Below are 19,824 nucleotides of genomic sequence, written 5' to 3'. Positions count from 1 at the left end.
CTTTTAATATGATTTCACTTTGTGGCCCTGCACTGATTTGCTCTTGAAATCCTTCATATAGTATGAGGATTTTTGTAAAGGAATTTGGAATAGCAATTAAGCATAACAAATAATAATAATAAAGCTGAGTGAGTGGTCTATTAAGAACGCCATGCCTAGTACAGCAATGTAATTGTTTATTACAGTATATACCTTTAACTGCCTTACCCATCTGCTCAAGTACAGAAGCACCACTGGAAAAGGGAAACGTCTGCAGTCCCAGCAGTCAGAGGATGGGAGATGAAGCAGGAAGATACTAAGAAAGCAGCCAGTGGAACGGATTACTGACAGTGCCGTTCTGCTCTTCTGGAGAGATTGGTTCAGCTCTTCCACCTTTCTTATTGTTTGCTAGCACTGGCCCATTAATTTACGCAAGAGCTTATGGTTTAAAGATTAAAAAAAGTGTATTATCACTTTTATTGAACAAACAACTTTTTTTCTGAAACTCCCTTGACTCCCTGCACTCTAACTCTTAAGTTGACTCCAATGTATTTTTCATATCTGTTCTTTCTAAAATCCTCCCATTCTATAGGACTCTAGACTCTAATGAGGTCCTCTTCAAAAAATGTCCATGCCGTATCTACCTGTGCAGTTAGTAGATAGTAATGACATCACACCTTTCTATGCTTTTACAGACTATTCTTATTTATGGAAATCCATTTCTTTAAGCTGGTGTGCTAATTCTTTTTCCTTCTTTAGATAGGAGTATTAAAATGATCCTTTACACTTTTGTTCTTTGCTTTTTAAACCAGTTGTGAATTGTACAAACGTATTTATTTCTTATTGCTTCTTATGGTTTAGAGCAGATGTTCACCTGTAGGAAGAACATTGCTGATAGTAGTGGGTTTTGCTGTGTGTAGTGATCTTAACTGTGGTATAAACTACACATCTACTGAGAGGTATAGTCTGCCTGTATGCATGACTTACATTTTATTGCTGGACAAAACTCTGATAATGTTACTGTAGTGCTAGAGGATATTGTTTAGAAAAGTTTATTGTATTTTACATTTTAAAAGCAGAGTAAGGTGTTGTACAGTAAAATCATGCTACAAGCTTTCTGTGGCATAGAGATATGGTGGAGGTAAACTGTGGTAAAAGAGGACAAAGCGAATTCCTTTAAATCTTGAAACCATAGAAAACAATTGAAAATCTATTGTAAAACTTGTGGTGTACTTTCAAAGGGGATACTACTCAAACCATATTAGAACCCCAGAAGGGTTTTTTTTTAAAACAAGCATTTCATGATCTGCATGTCTTCTATAAATGTTCTGTCAGAATGTTATGTACAGTTATGAAAGGTGTTGTTAAAGTGGCATTCTTAAGAACATGCATTTTACAGATGAGATACTTTAAGCTTTTCCTCATTTCTGGTCTGTCTATAAGCTTTTCCTCATTTCTGGTCTGTCTTCTTGTTCAAAACACAGGTTTGAGCTTTTGTTTGTATGCTTTCTTATTTTCTTATGTGATGGGTACCCCATCTGAGCAGGGCAAACAAAGTCATCTGAACAAAGTCTTTCTATTGATTACAGACATGAACTGGACCAGGGCTGAGAGATACAACCTGCAGGACCCCAGTACTGCCCTGCAGAAGAGAGTGAGGTGCAGGACACAGGTAGAGGCTAAATGTAACTTACAGTACAAGCTTCAGCTTTCCCTAACCTTCCCTTTTCTTGCAGATTTTTTTTAACCGTTAATCTTCGTTAATTACCATGCTCTTTCTTTGCTTTTACGAGTGTTTCCACAGTTTGCATCAGGGTTTATCAAACTTTTAGATGTTTTACCTTGTTATAACCATGATTGCACTAGGGTTCATTATAGTAAGCTCCTTCGAGAGGCAGACATTGGAAGGCTTAGTCCATAACTCTTAAAATAAATTGGATTTGTATCCTTACACCAGTTCCCTTAGCTCAGAAGTTGTGGATCCCATGTAGGCAAGAGTATATAGAAATAAGGACAAATAGATGCAGTGGTTTTCCAAAAAACAAGAACAGATCCCCTAACAGTAATGGATGAAGTCTGTTCCGCAGGCCTGCACAAAGCCGAACATATTGGCTTTCCTTAGTCTGCAAGCCACAGCAATGGAAAGAAAATCCAGCACTTGTGGGCCTTTTAACATACTTATGACATTCCTTTCACAGCTCTTTGTGACAGCAGAAAATAGCTAGATGGGTTTAACAGGATCCCTGTGAAAAGGAATCTCTTGTAATAACCTATGTTGGTAAATACTCTACAGCAGCTGTATTGGTAAATTAGTCGTTTTATAACAATACAGGCGGATGGGGAGCAATCAGAGTGAGCCATTTTATGATTATTATTTTCTTCTAAGAGAAAAATAATAATGGCAGCATCTTCAGTTCTTCACTTCCAAGCTGCTTTGTAGTGCTCAGAGGCATAATGGAAAGCTGAATGTGGAGGAAAAAAAATCCACAGTTATTTTGCATGATATTAAATACTTGAAAGCATTGCAGTTATCAAGGACAGTGAAGTCTCGGAGAGAAGGCGGCAGAATTAGAGAAGAATAAAAATGTAAATAAAAGAAACCTAAGTTATCTGGCTAAGCTCTGTCAGGCAAGCTCATTGTTTGCGTAAGTGATAAAAGGCCATTTCCAAGCTCCTCGTGCCTCCGCACATGTTTTACTTAATTTGTGGTTCATTTCTGTGACAGGTCTTAATAGTTCATACAGTTTTTTTCCTTGTAATTTTTGCTTTATAGTGCTGCTAAAATAGGACAAAGCACGGGTTACTCTGTTTACTTGCATGTGATGTTCTCTACACTTGTACGGCAGCTTCTGGGCCTGAATATTGAATCCCAGCTTGGAAGAACTTTTAATGTGATAACATTTGGCCCGAAACCTCTCTATTCTAATTCAGTACTCCTCTGATACAATTGTTTTCTGTTCCTGTAATGCACTTCCTTACTGTTCAGCTTGTTTAAAAATACGTACACTACAGCTATCTGAGATAAGAATTATGGACAAGTATTTCAATTATATGATAAAATTGTTACTCTAATATTTGCACTTAGGAAACTGAGATAGTCTCAGTTGAAATGAATGTGTTCATGGTAGATGCAGAAAGAACTTTGCCCTTCCGGAATGTAAAACAAATCTTTGTGACTTGAACATTGTCCTTCTTTTCTAGATGTACAGCAGAAATAAGGCATGGTGCATACGCTGCTGGATTCAGTGAGACCTGAAATGGTTTTCAACAGTTATGGAACTATTAAGGTTTCAGTACGTTTGTGCTGGGTAGTTTTACATAGCTATAAGCCTGAAGGGTGCTCTAGAACTTCTTTCCTATCTTCCAAGTGCCCATTCACATTAAACTACTCTCACAAAGGAGAAAATAACCAAAGCTGGGGCCTCAGGATTTAGACCCATTGAAACATTTCTTTGGCTGGATGAAAGGAAAACAAAGTCCCAGACAATGGGGGCAGTGGCACCTAACTTATTTTGAAGGTGTCTCATTTCTTTTCAGTGGTAACACCTAAAAGGAAAGTAGCTGGTGAGTCAGAGAAACAAAACCCGAACAGTTGAACCATATTATAATAATTTATAAGCACCAGGCAAAGGATACCTTTCATGTTGTTTCATTGTGCTGCGCTATATTTAGACTTAATTGTGCACCTTTTCCTTAAGTATCTTTCAAAAATAGCTCCTGTTGGAAGAGGTCATGAGTGCTGGTATATTGTACATTCCAGGTATAGGTGGGTGATTGGACCTTTTACTGTGTATGGGTTGGGTTGAAGATCAGTCTGCAATAATTTCATTTAATTGAGTAGAAGACAAAACTGAGTACTATGGAAGTACTAAAGTACACAAAACACTTTTTAAGAAGAGCAGGTGGTAAGAGCCTGAGCCATTTAAAGAAGGGTAATCAATAAAACATGTTAGAAAAATCTAAATGAAGAACTTGTTAAAAGATAAGGCAGTACTGGAGAAAGTGAATAAGCCTCAGCACTAACACCTCAGCAGTGCCCAGCTATTCATATCAGAATACTTGTGAGAACTGTGGGTTTATCTTAACCCAAAGTCAGTAGAACTTGTGTGTGCATTCCAGCATAGTTTTGCCTTTTCAGTTTCTTAAATACTAAATCATGCAAGATGAGCTTCTTTCAGAATGAAACAAAAGTGAAAGAGCAGTAGTCTATCAGTAGTCTACCATAGTCTACCACAGTAGTCTGAATTAACTTTGCTTAGCACACTAGTCTCATTTAAAAGGGTTCAGAATCAAAATCAATAAGAAAATATTCAAAATAACTCTAAACTTAATTACATGTTGCTGTTAATAGTGAGTTCAGTGATGCAGATCAAGTTTGTGGCCACTTACAATTTGTTTGCAAACTATGCTAATAAAGAAGGAAACCATTGTTACAACAAACTTAACAATACTGTAAAAGTTCAGTAATGAGCTGATGTTCTGTCAAACATTAAAAATCTGAAAGAATATTTAATCACTAAACATGAAACCGCTACGGTACATTTAGGTGTAATTTTCAACCATGCAAAGGTAATTTGTTTCAGTATTATAAATTAATTAAACACTAACAATGATGGAGAATGCTCTGGAATGTGTAATTAAGTGTTCATTGAGGAAAACGATTGATTTACTTCTCTTTTTTTCCTGTTTCTGTTTTATTATTTTGTGCTGGTTCCTAACTTTAATCTAGCCATCTTCATTTACACAGGGATGTCAGAGTCTCTCAATTACCCCGGTGCTGATGTCAGTTTCAGTGTTGCTCTGATTACAGTGACAATGTTGAAATCCCCTCAGCACCTTCTGAAGAGATCAAAGTCAAATTAATGCTAACATGGTCTGTGTAAATTGAATCATGACTGAGAGCCAAACTAGCATGTACTGCATTCACTCCGCATCGCATCAGAGTGATCAGTTATCTGTCACAAGAGGACTGGCACACCTTCATGTATCTATATGATCGGGAACAAAAGCTTGTAAATTGGAACATTTGCAGCCTTTGATTTAAAAATAGTGTTGCCGTTGCAAGTTGCACCTGGTGCATTCCATACCATTTTTGTTGTAGAATTCCCTGCATTTATTCTGCATTCAAAATGACGGCAAGTTCACTCATTTTGTTTCCAATGGCCAGTGCAAGAACTGGTAAAACTGGTGTTTGAGACATGTTTCAGTGCTTTGTTGGGAGACTTAATACAAGGGTTGTGTTAGACCTGGATTCATCACGTGTGGTACATGAAATAAAAGGGCCAACTTTATCAATGTCTATTACCGTGTAAGGGTGTGGTCTGTGGGACTGTATTCTTTCACACTTACATGAGACATGAAAACTACACATCAAGTTAATTTATATCCAAAGCTGGACTTGGCCAAATTAAGATCCACATGTGTATATGGAGTAGACAGAGACATACAGTATGAGCACTTTATAAATATGAGCATTGCTCCTCCAGTCATTTATTTAAAATAAAGTACACAATATATTTCCCTGATGTTTCAAGTCTGTATTGCATGTGTTATGCACAGGTGGGCAAATGTCTCACTCAGTTGCACTCTTATGAATGAAGGTAAGGGCTGTGGGCTAATTAACGACAGGCAACTTCAGACTGGGAAAGTGTGAGAAAAATGGCAATTCAGTTATTTAAAAAAAACCCACAGTGGTCATTGTTTGCATTATTTCTGTATCTGATTATTTTAGCATCATAAACCAAAGTAATTAAGGTTTTCTGAATTTGCCCTTGGTTGGGGACATGCACAAACCACTCTGAAACACATATAGTTGGGCACCCAGGCAGCAGTATTGTTCTTCCAGATGTAAAGAGGAGATGGGCAGTGTCTAAAACTTATGATTCTGCTGTTTAAGCCTCAGTTCACAAATAAGAAGTGTAGACTTTAAAATTAAAAACCCACAAATTATAATGAATCGCTTACAAAATACCACTCCAGCTGCTCAGGCTAATGATGTTACAGCGCTTCTCTACTCTTAGTTAGATTGATGACTCTTGCGGTAATGGGGCACCACAGTCTCTGTGAGCAAGAGTGTGTCTCCTTTCAAGGCTTCACCCAGGATGTCACTATGCCTTTCCTTCTTCTAAGAAAAAAGGATTTATTTTTTTCTGAATCATCATGAATCCAGCAGTTGCAAATTAGTATGATAAAGCTTTCAGTATTGGGGTGAATTTTCAACACGTATTTGAGCTCCACAGGGGTGTGTGCACCAGTGCATATGTGCAAATGGCAGAATTGTTAGCAATGTAAATTAAGCAAGTGTGTGTGCAATTGAAATAGGGAGGGTAATGCGTTAGAGATGGGCTAGGTGTGTTGTCAGGGGTAGATTCTGTAGTTTATGTGTTTGTTTAACAATCGCATCAGCCAAGATATGGCTAGCTATGATGCAATATTTTTTTGGCAGAAGACACCTTTATTGCTGGTACTGCTCTTGCCGTACTCTGAGGCCATGTTTTTGTTTCTTTAGTGCATGTTTGTCACATTTTCCTTCCTTTCTCTCAGCCGTGTGTTGTTCTTGCTACTGTCTTGTGGTGTCATATTAAAGGGGAACTGCAACTCTATTGTTATATTATTGGGTTAGAAAGAATTGGCATTGATGAGCGCATATCACACCACAATGAAAGTAAAATGTACACAGTAATGTGTAAACATTTACTGTACATCACAAAATAGATTTGATTCAGAACAAGGCAACCAAACGTTCGGTGAGGTGAAATAGCCCTATTACATTGGGTTCAGGCTCCCGCGAAGCATAATTCAGGACCCTATGCAGACAGTATAATCCGGAAGTAAGTGGAGAAGGACATCCGGGGAAGGTACAACAGGGTAGGATGGGTAGACAGAAGGGGGGCATGACGACGGTGATCCGGTGCTCGTGGGGCATAGCAAGGGCAAACAGGTCCAGACAGTCCAAAAGGGGGAATCAGGGGCGCAGTCTAAAGTCCAAAACCGGGGGATCCATCCAAGACGAAACAAACACAGTTAAAATCCGGAACAGGGACAGGGAATGAAACTAGGATAACCGAGGCCAGGCGCTCCGAGCCCCGGACTCAGATGGTCAGGAAGCCATGATGAAGCCTTGCTATCGGGTCTCTCCTGGACCTGCTGGTAGGCGGGTTTCCGGGCGTCCATCTCCAATCCATCTCCAATGCTGAGCCAGGCATAGCGGGAGCTATGATGGACAAACGGGACAGGTGCACGAAATGAACTAAAGTACGGAAGGGTCGGAGTGCCCTTAACAGGAGGGTGGAGGATCGTGACACAGGCAGGCATGTGAATACCTTTTAATCCATTAAAAATATTGCTCTTCACTTTGATATTGTTTTGCCAACAAATACTTCTTACTTGTTAACTCTTCATGCAGATGACGTTGGAACATTTTTGCGGTGAAATGTCTGCTTGCATAACCTGTACTCATTCGCTTGTACATTACATTACATTGGTCATCACGGAGCAGGAAGGGCCACTTCACATCGCAATTTGCCCAAACTGTTATCTGTGGCAAGACCAGCAGTTTGCGACAACAGGGGGCGACCATACAGTGCTTTTGTGCTTTATTTGGAGATTGTAAAATTTTGCAATACCATCAATTATTTTATTTTGTTACCGAGATACAGTATTTAATAGAGAGTCTGAGAATTTGGGACTGCAGTTCCCCTTTAAGAGCAGTTTTGTAAAGAGCTCTTCTGTGAAATAGTAGCCACCCATCTACAGGTAGTTTTTTTAAAGTCGTTTGAAACCCGTTTAAGGAATATGTAAAAAAAGGTTCTTGTCTTTGCACAACAGGGTTAAGAAAAAGCTAAACAAATCCTCTGCACAGGTGTGCCAAATCATAGCTTTGTACTTGAGTTTGTTAAATGATGGGACAGGAGGACATGAAAAAAAAGTCTTCTAAAAGAAAAAAAACAAAACAAAATGCTTTTTTGCTTTTCTCTGTAATGAGAAACACAACGACTAGGATGTATTGAAACAGAAGATGAATTTGTTAAGTGCGTGCAGTAAAGATTCTGGGGTGGACATTGATAAGGAGGTGCTGCAGTGAGAGGGAGGCAGAGAGTAAGTGAGTGAGAGTAAGCCTTACAGGGCTGCTGGTTTCTTTGACCCGGTCATGTCTGGCTCTTGTCATGTGAGTGTCGACCTAGAGGTCATGGCCTTGTTTTCCACTTCTCCCTTGCAGGTAGCCCCCCCTCGCCACCTCTTCACTCCCCTTCCTGTGCCCTTCCTCCACACTACAAGAGAAGTTTGCATTGAATGCAGACACTTCACTTCAGATTTAATACATATGTGTAAAATACATTTCTGAGAGTACAGAATCACAAAAAAGCTTTTTGATTTGATTAGAACAGGTTTGTTTTGTATGATTTAAATTTAAGACTGTGAAAAACAGGTTCCTTCCCTAAATCAGTTTATTTAAATTATATATTGTTTCATTAAATGCAGAAAGTTATGGGAATATGTTAACATGACCTGGTGAGACTGCAATTTGGGCAAAAACACCTTGGATGTATTCCTGCATAGAAATGTACTTTAGTTTTCTGCCTGTGCAAATTAAATGTGAAAAGCAGTGTAATGTAAATGGCCTGGTATTCTAAATCTAAAAAGCCGTTAAGCGATCTGCAATTTTGTGTGTAAGCACGTTTTTTGAGGTTATTTATTAAACTACATTCTGTGCTATCTTAATGAAAAAACCCTTTAGTGATGTGACAGTAGTGAGTTAGCAAGTATGTTGTACCTGCATATTGGAGTATTATCAGTCAGAGTGCCTTTTGAGCTTTTTTTTTGCAGATGTTATGCTGTTAAAAGAACATGCCAGTACTGGTGAATATAAATAAGAGGTTTTTCCCTATTTGTAGAAAAACAACCTTATTTTTTCTGTCAGTATTCAGGCATTAGGTCAGTGTTTTGACTGGCTGTCTAGTAGCAGAGGGGTAATTACTCTCCACAGTCCCCATGCTGGCTGAGGCCAGGTGGCCATTAGTTGTGAGTCTTCTTCCCCCTCCCCTCTCCCTTCATCTGGTGGCATGTAATTAGTCTTATATCCTAAGACACATTTACTGTGGAATGGCACATAGCACTGTTTCTTTCCCTATTATAAAAATGTTTTCATATTTAGCATTTTAAAACATAAACGTTTCATTTAGAAGCTTAAGCTTTCAACCTGTGATTTGTATGTGTTTTTTATTCTACTGCATGCTTTTTTTGTTGTTATTATTATCATCATCAATCCATCCTGCTATCAGAAAGCAGCTTATGCCTGATAATGGTTGCAGCAATGTGATGGCAGCAATCTCAGAAGCACAAGGCACATGGCAGGTCCACACCCCTGATGGGACACCAGTCCATAGTGGAGCACATGAACATATACATTCAGAGACCATTAAGAGGCACCAATTAACCTGCCCAGCATGTCCATGGGAGGTGGGAGGAAACCAGAACACCTGGAGAGTACCTGTGTGGACATGGAGAGGAAATGCAAATTCCTCACAGTCAGTGCCTCATACAGGAATTGAACCCACAACGTCGGAGTTCTGAGACATCTGTGCCAACTGCCATTGCACTATATCACCCTGTTATAAAATAGTTGTTTTTAATTATTTAAGTGGATATATATATGCATTGCACTTTATGTCATTGTGTTCATCTGTGCTTTCTACGTGGTCTATGTTTTTTGGTTTCATCTTCTTTCGTAAAATCATTGCAGTAGCACTATTCAATGTTTGCACATAAAAACTGGCATGTAATATTATGAAATTGATCTTTTTATTTTTTTCCAACTTGTTATCTTGATCATTAATTCCTGTGCCACACCGATCTGCTGCATTCCAAACAGCCCATTCAATGGCTGATGAAAAATATTTAATAAATGCTTCCGTTTCAGCCTGTGTTAAATGTAGCATTTAATTTTAAGGTTATTGTGGGTTGTAGGCCTCAAATCTAGTTCTTGAGGGCAAATGTCCAGCAGGTCTTGTAGGGTTCCTTAAATCACCAGTGGTGGAAGACCATAGAAAGAGAGTTGTATTAGCTGAATTAAGGCTTTTTACCCCAATTTAATCCCCTTCTCTGGTCTGTAGCTGACGATGGTTTAAGCTGACGATGGTTTATCACCAGCAGCCATATCACCCTGCAACTCACAACTGGCAGCCCACTGAAGCTAAGCAGGTGTGAGCCTGGTCAGTACCTGGATAGGAGACCTCCTGGGAAAAACTAAGGTTGCTGCTGGAAGAGGTGTTAGTGGGGCCAGCAGGGGGCGCTCACCCTGCGGCTCATGTGGGTCCTAATGCCCCAGTGTAGCGACAGGGACACTATACTGTAAACAGGCGCCGTCCTTCGGATGAGACGTAAAACCGAGGTCCTGACTCTCTGTGGTCATTAAAAATCCCAGGGCGTTTCTCGAAAAGAGTAGGGGTGTACCCCGGCGTCTTGGCCGAATTTGCCATCGGCCTTTATCAATCATGGCCTCCTAGCAATCCCCCTCTATGAATTGGCTTCATTACTCTGCTCTCCTCCCCACTGATAGCTGATGTGTGGTGAGCATTCTGGCGCACTATGGCTCCTGTCGCATCATCCAGGTGGATGCTGCACATTGGTGTGGTGGTGAAGGGGAGTCCCCATTACCTGTAAAGCGCTTTGAGTGGAGTGTCCAGAAAAGCGCTATATAAGTGTAAGCAATTATTATTATTAATTAAGGAGCCCCACTAAATATGCTGTAGTGTTGCCCTCAAGGACAGGCTCTAAATATTATGCCAGTTGATTCTGAGACTAATTTTTGATTTTCCGCAAAATTCCTTTTTGCTGCAGCAGTGTTAGTATTTAACCCCAAGAAGTTTTGAATATGTGCATGTGGATATGTTGTGTTTTCTGAGAGGTAGATCTAGACTGCTGCCCCATACCTCAAAACACCATGCTGAATGCAACACAAAATATTTGCCACCTCTTCACTCCCCTTCCTGTGCCCTTCCTCCACACTACAAGAGACGTTTGCATTGAATGCAGACACTTCACTTCAGATTTAATACATATGTGTAAAATACATTTCTGAGAGTACAGAATCACAAAAAAGCTTTTTGATTTGATTAGAATAGGTTTGTTTTGTATGATTTAAATTTAAGACTGTGAAAAACAGGTTCCTTCCCTAAATCAGTTTATTTAAATTATATATTGTTTCATTAAATGCAGAAAGTTATGGGAATATGTTAACATGACCTGGTGAGACTGCAATTTGGGCAAAAACACCTTGGATGTATTCCTGCATAGAAATGGACTTTAGTTTTCTGCCTGTGCAAATTAAATGTGAAAAGCAGTGTAATGTAAATGGCCTGGTATTCTAAATCTAAAAAGCTGTTTAGCGGTCTGCAATTTTGTGTGTAAGCACGTTTTTTGAGGTTATTTATTAAACTACATTCTGTGCTATCTTAATGAAAAAACCCTTTAGTGATGTGACAGTAGTGAGTTAGCAAGTATGTTGTACCTGCATATTGGAGTATTATCAGTCAGAGTGCCAAGAAGTTTTGAATATGTGCATGTGGATATGTTGTGTTTTCTGAGAGGTAGATCTAGACTGCTGCCCCATACCTCAAAACACCATGCTGAATGCAACACAACATTTTCACTGCTTACCAGGTAAACTGAATGGATTTGTATCTTTTGGATCAGTCTCCTTTCATACAAAAGACAGCATCTGTAAGTAGGACAATTTTTCAATCAAATCTGCAGATCTTATGATTTCAGTGATTCATAGGCTAATGCTAAAAATATGCCAAATGAAAAAAAGGCACATTACATTAAATGTGAATTAAAAATGATCATTAAATTAAAATTAATTAAGAGTATGAAAAGAACTAATAGGGGTTTAATTATTAATTGAGGCTTTCCAAGAGGTACAGTCTAGACGATCTTAATCAAACCTTGAGTTAATTTTACATGTTTTTATAAATAATGTAGAATTTTTTTGCCTAGCCAGTGTAGTCTTTTTTATTTGTGTCATTTTTCAAGCCTCTCTGATGTGGTTGAAAGGAAATCCTGTCAGTTTGTGTATCTGACCTAAATATGTTAGAAATTGGAGTATCCTAAGGTAAAGTCGGGATAACTGGGTCACTGTTTAGTTTAGGGGATGCATATTAAACTATATTTATTGCACAGCTAAAGATGAATTTAATTACCTTAATTAAAAGCACTAATACTGTGAGTGTAATAAAGAAAGAAGTTGGCAGCATTTATGGCTGGATTTAGAGGCTGTTTGATGAACTTAGCAGCAGCCCCCGCTGGGATAAGCTGAACGCTAGATTTTGATCCAGTAGAGTCTTGTTGTGATAAGATACTCCTGAATTTTTAAAGTATTTTCCAGGACCAGGCAATACCCCTGGATCATGTCCAGTTACTCTCTGAAGGCTTCTGTGTGACTCTTCCCCAAAGAAAAGGCCTTTTGTTTCAAGTCAAGGGATTCATTTGTACTTCAACATCTTACAGTACATCAATCCATCAGTTTATTTCCCTGTGCTGGGCATAATAAATTGATCAAATTCTCCCATTTCAGTTCTTTGGAAGAACTGAAGGAGTGTTTAGAGCTAGTGAACATTTAAGTACGATATAGAAATAAGAAATAAATAGCCTCAGGAGTCTTATGGAAAAGTGTAATCATATTTAGCTCGTTTATTGGTATTTTAGGGGAATTTTGATTTATTTTGATTTTTGTAAGATTGTTACTGTATTCTCTTTTTCATTTTCTTTTCTCCTAAACTAAAAATAAAACGCATAAAAATGTAAGGATTTCATTAGCTCAATAACTGCAATTCTCAACCTGGCCTGTCAAATGTTACAAAAAAAAAACATGGTGAACTTTGACAATAATTCAACGCTGACAGTATTGAAATAAACAGCATATGACCATAAGCAAGGACACTTGCTGCTGTTTTCTGTAAGAGCAATTGAACAATTCCTCAATACAGCACTCGTCTTATCTAACAGGATAGACCCCTTAGTGCATCGATGACAATGGGGTGGAATACAAAACCTGATCTTCAGCCTGGAAAAAATGTGCGCGCACCTTACAAAGTCTTAGCATTAGACGGCCACTTCTTCAAGGAGCATGCTTATGCACATTCTGGTATGTAACAGGAAAAAGTAATTGCAGTCCTTTCTATAGACCGAATAGCAGCACTGTGTAATTGTGCAATTACTTCAATATGTGGTCATATTCCAGTTCCTCATATTGTGGTCTTCCAGCCCCTAGAGGGCAGCACTGAGTTTAAACACGTTGAGGAAAACGATCTTACCAGCCATGCTGAATAGCTCTTAAGTGGATGGTGGTTGAGACGTTCTAAATCAGGTCAAGTGTTGTAATTTGGCATTTTTTCCAATAAATCTTGGCATGCTGCTCAAAAAATGTACTTCATTGAAGAAAAAGGCATTTTATTTAACAGAATTTTTGATTTTGCTGTAATATTGTTCTTATTTATGTACCATGCTTCATGGGCAGCAAATGGAAAAAATCAACAAAAGCTCTAAGGAAATGTTAGGAGGAGCAGTTGACGTTTTTCCTAAAGAATGTCTTCTGTAACTTTTGGGCCTTTCTTACAAAATCAAACAGAACACTAAGAGAAACCCCACTTACAGTGGAAATAAATGTCATTTTAAATCTTCAATTTTGAAGAGTTATATTTTCAACAGTAGGTTCTTTTTAGTATTCTGTGACCTCTGCGCCTCCCACAGCACCACTTGCTGTTTGACTTGTGTGGCAGTCAGTTGCTTGAGGTCCGTCTCAATTTCTTATCTGTATTAGCACACAGCTCCAGCCATGGGGGTTTCACAATGAATGTCGGGAGCTACAGACTGTTTGCTGTTTCCCTTTTCTGTTATTGCCGCCTGCAAGCTACAGTATTTTCTGATAATATATTTTTTTAAAAGGGGCACCTGTGTTGGAGCATTCCATTGCAGCAGGGGGTTGACAGTGGAATAGGAATGGGCTTTTACTGGGAATACCAAGTGAAGATTTGATAGTGTTCATGTTTACATGGAATTATTTTACTGCTAAGAAGGAGCCAGTGCAAGCAAAAATAATAAGACAATAAAGAACAAAAACACTCCCAATTGGAAGAATAACGCAGATGTGTGCTTTAATTAACTGCGGGCTCCTCTGTTTTTAGCTGAGGTCCAAAACCTACAGTACCAGGCACTATGCTCATGAGTTTGCTAACCCATGAGCTCCTGTGATCACTTGCTGAATAGTTGTTGCAACTTACAGTATAACATAATAGTGTAGGCATCATGTTATTTGGAAACCTATTTTTTATTCTCAGTTTTAACTATATGTTCTGGGGATCCTTTTATATCTCAAGTAACTGTTCTTGCAGACTGACCACCCTTTTCTGACATTAGACTGACAGAAAAGAATCCGAAGAGAAAGAGGCACTGATGTTTATAATTGTAATTCAAGTACTGCTACTACTAATGATAAAGTCAATAATTGTTTTTTAGGAAGGTGTGCAATAATGTTATATGTAAAAAAATACAGCATGTATATGCCCCTAAATTATCTTCTGCATTCACATTTCACTGATAGCACAGATGAGTTTTCAAAAATGGACACACAATTATACTCACTTGTCGTATATTAATACAGATTCTTGACATCTTCCATAGACCTAGAGCTGTCATCTCTTTGTCTGCTTTAATTGAAAATTAATGGTTAGTGTGTTGCCTAGGAAACCAAGGCAATGGTCGCCAGTAGCGTTCGCAATTCAAGCAGACACCAGTGGCATTGTTTGTCCTGCCTGACCTTGGAAGTTTAAAAAAAACAAGAAGAATAAGAACAAGAAGAGAAAAAAATGAAAAGAAGAAATAGGGGTTGAATATTGTGTACTGGAGCGAGGCAAAAAAATAAAATAAAAGTTATTGTGGTTGCGTTCCAGAAAAAAGAATGAAATGATGGTGTCAAGATGGCAAATGCTGAGAATTATGTTTGAGTAAGAAAGCATAAAGGCCTATCTTTTTCATTCAGTTCTGACTATTACCTTTGTGATACTGCTGTGATGATGTTGCTACAGAGCACATTAGGACATCATAATAGCTCGGACAGGGCTGTCCTGACAGCCGCCCCACTGAATGGTTAGTCAAGATTGTATCTTTCTAGAAAGAGGGAAAAAAACAGTTATCAATCCAGGGGCACCAGTAAGACAGTGACAAAAGGCACCTGCGAACAACAAGGGCAAGGGACATAAATAATGAATTTACTGTACAGTGAAAAGAAAAGCGATCGTCAACAAAGAAGAAGAAAATGATAGAAAAACATCGAAATTACAAACATACAGGTATGTCATTAGTGGTCTGTGTTGCACACTGTTGATTCAACCAAACATAAGTCAGCCCTGTATTGTTTAGCAGACACAGCAAACAGTTTCTCAAAACTTTGTATCCTGGCCTTTCAAAATTTTGCCTGGGTTTACAATTTATAATAGCTTCACTCCTTTTCTTTAATCTTTTTCTTACACTTTGTGATAGAGCATGTAAGGTTTTTCCAAGGACCTTTGAGTTTCAGATCTCTCTGAAAAAGCAAGAAAGAGACACAGCCCATTAGATATTAAAAAAAAACAACTTTTTGGTATTTTAATAAGCTAAAGAAGCTTGTGCAGAGCTTGCACTTGTCATTGTGCTGTCAAGCATTTAGTTGCTTTCCAAGACTTTATGAAGGTCATTAAGGTCACAATAGATATATTACACTATTAAGATGACATTTTTGAGTCTTGCTTTAAAAGTGTCCAGTGTGAGTCTTTGCTTATGAAGAGCTTACGTTGCTCTACATTTCTGACTGCTTCTTCTCTTTCTGGGCTCCTGAGTGGCTCATCACATAAACACCTTGGGTGTAGGGTGTGTCCTATAGCCTGGAAGTCATCAACAGGGAGTGACCTACTCAATGCTCCAGGGAATCTTCCATCCTGCTCCATGACTTACAGTACTCACTGTGCTTGCCTGCTCCTGGAAGCTTAAGAGCACCTCATTCTTCATGCTGTTCTGTAATTGTAAGGTTGCAGCATCAAATATACAGTGACACTCTGTTTTCACTGTCTTAGTCTCATCTGTCGGCTTTCGGTTTGTTTTCTGGTGCCTGTCAAGCTCTCAAATGCTCAGCCAGTAGCACACTGACACCATACAAAATCAAACATCTTATTGGCTCGATTCCAAAGGGAGAGGAGTGCCCAGACAAGACTTGGAAATGTCTTCTTGCAGCCCTTCCCCCAGCAACCTCCATCCTCTGTTCTCTTGCTCATACAGTAGCTCAGTTCTGGTTACACTCTTTGGTTACAAGCCTTTCACTGTGGTCAGTGGGGTACTCCTGCCACTTCATGGACTGGTTAAGTTTTTATTGACTTATTGGTGCTTGGCTCAATGATGATTGTGAACAGGCTAAAATAATTTCAAATTCTCATTTTTAAAAATGAACACCTCATGTTCCCATAAACCTCAATAATGTATTTTCCTGACATACCTTATTTCAGCCTGCCATATTCCTGATTCAAAGCCTCTGTTCCATGATACAGAATTGGGTTGTTTCTGTACTAATATGCAATAGATGTAAATAGGGTGTGGTCTGAGCACATCCTTCCCATTGTCAGCACTTCCTGTGGAGAATTGGAAGATGTCTCAGATGAATAGATGCTGCAACAAATCATTCAGTATGTCTCGACATGTCAGGGTAGTTCAATGCCTGTTCATCTGACCATTCCTTTTGTTATCCGGATACTAGCAGCAGAGAAAGGCATTATAATGCTCGTTCTGTATTTTATCTTATGACTCTTATGTGACCTTTGAATATGTGAAATTTAAATTTCCACAAGTGCCAGCAATGAGTTGATTCTTGCATAGAACTGCTGAACATCCTAAATAAAACGTTGCAGGCAACAGTACTACCCTGTAGCCTGATCTTGACAGAGCTCAGAAGCTGAGTAAAGCTAGGTCTGACTATATTGGGATGGGAGCCCTCTAAGAAAGACCAGGTTGCTACTGTAAATGGTGCTGGTGGACCAGTAGGTGGTGCTATTCTCTCTGGACCAGAATTTCCAAATTAGAGCAGAATAGATTGGTATTAGACTTCTAGCTGGTTTTCTTTCTTGTTTGCAGTCATCACAGATTATATACATCTTATGCAGTATGCAAGCTCCTCAAAGTTAAGTGCAGAAAAGATGTTTAGGAGAGTAGGCTGTTTAGTTCCTATTTTTAATTATGATAATAATTGCAGTTTTTTTCTTTCTACCCAACAATAATACAGTAATACTCTTTTTGTCAATTCTTCCAGTCAGATTCACAAGGAAGCTGATGGGACCTGCCTTCCTTTTTCAACTGCAGCTTATCAAGTTTGCTATTCAACCACAATTGCGTGCATTTCATTTTATGAATCTGGCACTTAGTTAGTTAGTCACTAGAATTACTTTCACATTTATTTGGGACTGATAAGACTCATAGAATTGCTGGTTCAAGTGGCACATAGCCAGTTGTAATTGGTACACTGGAGAGTTGGACGTCCTGTGTTTTGAATAAAGAAGCATAGCTAACAGGAATATAGTTGATAATTTAAGCCAGGTTAAAGCATTGTAAACTGGTTCATCCCTCCCTTCAAAACAAAGCTAAATTAAATTTACAAAAACACAATTTCCTTTGCTTCCGAGGGACACCTGCTCCTTCTTGACATCATCTCACATCACGGGCATATCAAACTTTCTTTTTGATTAAAGAGGTTGGCAGCAGACAAAAGGAAGAACAAGCAGTGGCACAAGAAGGGAAAAGAGAAAGAAGGGAAAGGAATCACAACATCCTGGAGGAGGTAAAGGGCATCTTTCCCAAACTTTCAGCAGAAAACCACAGACCTCTGAAAGTGAATTGCTGTGCGTCCTCATTCCTCTCTCCCTCTCTCCTAATCCCCCTTCTCTGAATTCCGTCAGCCTGCCTCTCACAAGCTGACATTGCTCCAGGCTGCCTCTCCAATGAGTTCTCTCAGATCTAACATCTCCGGGGAACCTTAAAGTGGACTTAGAGATTTCAGCATTACGGTACATGTGAGCCTGTGCCCTGAAGCATAGCACAGGGGCCTCTGTGGAGATACAGAAAATAATAGGGAGTAAGCGTTGTTAGTAATGTAATGTATTTGATATGGGGAGATGATTTAGTTTGAGAATAGGGGACATGTTTTTAAAGTTGCGGGGGATGTGGGATTTTTTTGTTTAGTTTTTTTTCTTGTTCACTTTTTCTGCAGTTTTTGATATCTTTTCTTTTTTGCTTCTAATGGAAGATGGTGGCCCACATTATTTGGCTATTTCAAACTATCATATCCCATTTTATGTTACAAAAAAACCCATCCAAAGGTCTCTTTGCTGCAGTGGGAGGGGAAATAAATAGCTCATACTTTCTGAATAGTGGCCTCTTTAGTAATTCAGAATGTAACACTGCAATTTAACAAACACCCAGATGTTACCTAGTCATGTAGATGTTAAGGGTGCTTAAAGTACATATAAGGTGGTATTTCTAAAATTAAATTAAAACTGCATTTCATCTGTTTTGTTTATTTTTTGTACATTTGATTATTATACACTTTTCAGACCCTCAGACATAAATATCCGGTAACACTAGGAAAATTAGATGACAGCAAATATTCTGTCAACTGTCTTTCTAACACTGTTGTTTGGAATCCTGGAGATATCACCAAAGGAAAAGGAAAAAGTGTGTACAAGACCAGTTACGAGAGGTACCCCTTAAATAAATATCGACTTCCATTGGTTACTACAATAAAGATTATGGTATAAATCCATAAACCACATAATATTCTGTACTTTTCAGAAGTACAGAATACTTTTGTGTTTTTGGAAACTTTTTTCTGCTTAATCAGATGTACTGTAGGCTCACCAAAGCACATTGCTGTCTTAGTATACACAAATGTGCCAAATTTGGGAAGTCACCTTCCCTGAGCACTTTAAGATCCAGACCCAAAACCTTCTTCTTTAGAAGGGCTTTTATTTAATTAGTTGTATGTCTGCCTCGTTGCTTTCCTACTGTGTTCCAAATCCTTATTGTTATTGTTCAAGTAGGTACTGTAGCTGCGTCAGCATGCGTAGGCTGCAAAGGAACAAGTAAAGGTTTATTCCATGGTGAAAAGAGAAGAAAGAAACATAAAGTTTTGGCTGTGGAGCCTTCTTCGGGCCAAGATGTTGTGTTTCCTTTCTTCTCTTTTCAGCATGGGATAAACCTTTACTTCTTTCTTATTGTAATTGTGTAATTCTGCTGTCTCCTCTCATTGTGTGATTTTTTTCATTATTGTGAGGTGCTTTGAGACACCACTTTTAAAGGCAGTATATAAAATAGAGTAAAAAAATAATTATTTATATATTTAATTTATTTTAAAATAAAATATATGGCATGTTTGCTGTTTAGCATCTTCTTTGCTTTATGATTCCGCGAACTTCATACATACTTATTTGTGTTTAATAATGCTCCTACTGTCTTTTAACTGTACTTCACTACATGTTTTGCATTTTTGCTGTAAAACAACACAGTAAACCTTTTCTCTGTTGTTGGTTAGCAGATAAAGCCACATAATGGCATATAGTATACAGTAAAACAACAGGAGGATAATATTTGCAAAAAGGGTGGTATGTGTTAGGAACAAGCTGCCCAGGAATGTTGTTGAACATTAACATAAGAACATTATGTGAGATCCCTACAAGAAACAGCTACATAAGCTATTAGCAATGAAATGGGTGTGTCAAATGGCCCCTACTCATTTGTTGCCTTTCTTATACTATCCTGAAACTAAGCAGCAAA

General features: G+C 38.5%; 1 protein-coding gene across 2 annotated transcripts in view; it reads left to right on the top strand.

Moving 5' to 3' along the window:
- foxp4 (forkhead box P4) overlaps positions 1-19,824 on the top strand; it is a 281,713-nt gene that overhangs the window by 114,345 nt on the left and 147,544 nt on the right. For both annotated transcript variants that reach the window (XM_015342583.2, XM_069190380.1), the window contains one exon: positions 1,569-1,651. The gene's annotated coding sequence lies outside the window, so the exon portion shown is untranslated. The remainder of the gene's footprint in view (positions 1-1,568; positions 1,652-19,824) is intronic.

Source organism: Lepisosteus oculatus, chromosome 5, assembly GCF_040954835.1.
Source record: "Lepisosteus oculatus isolate fLepOcu1 chromosome 5, fLepOcu1.hap2, whole genome shotgun sequence".
In the NCBI taxonomy this organism is placed as follows: domain Eukaryota; kingdom Metazoa; phylum Chordata; class Actinopteri; order Semionotiformes; family Lepisosteidae; genus Lepisosteus; species Lepisosteus oculatus.
This window is presented reverse-complemented; position numbering and strand designations above follow the sequence as displayed.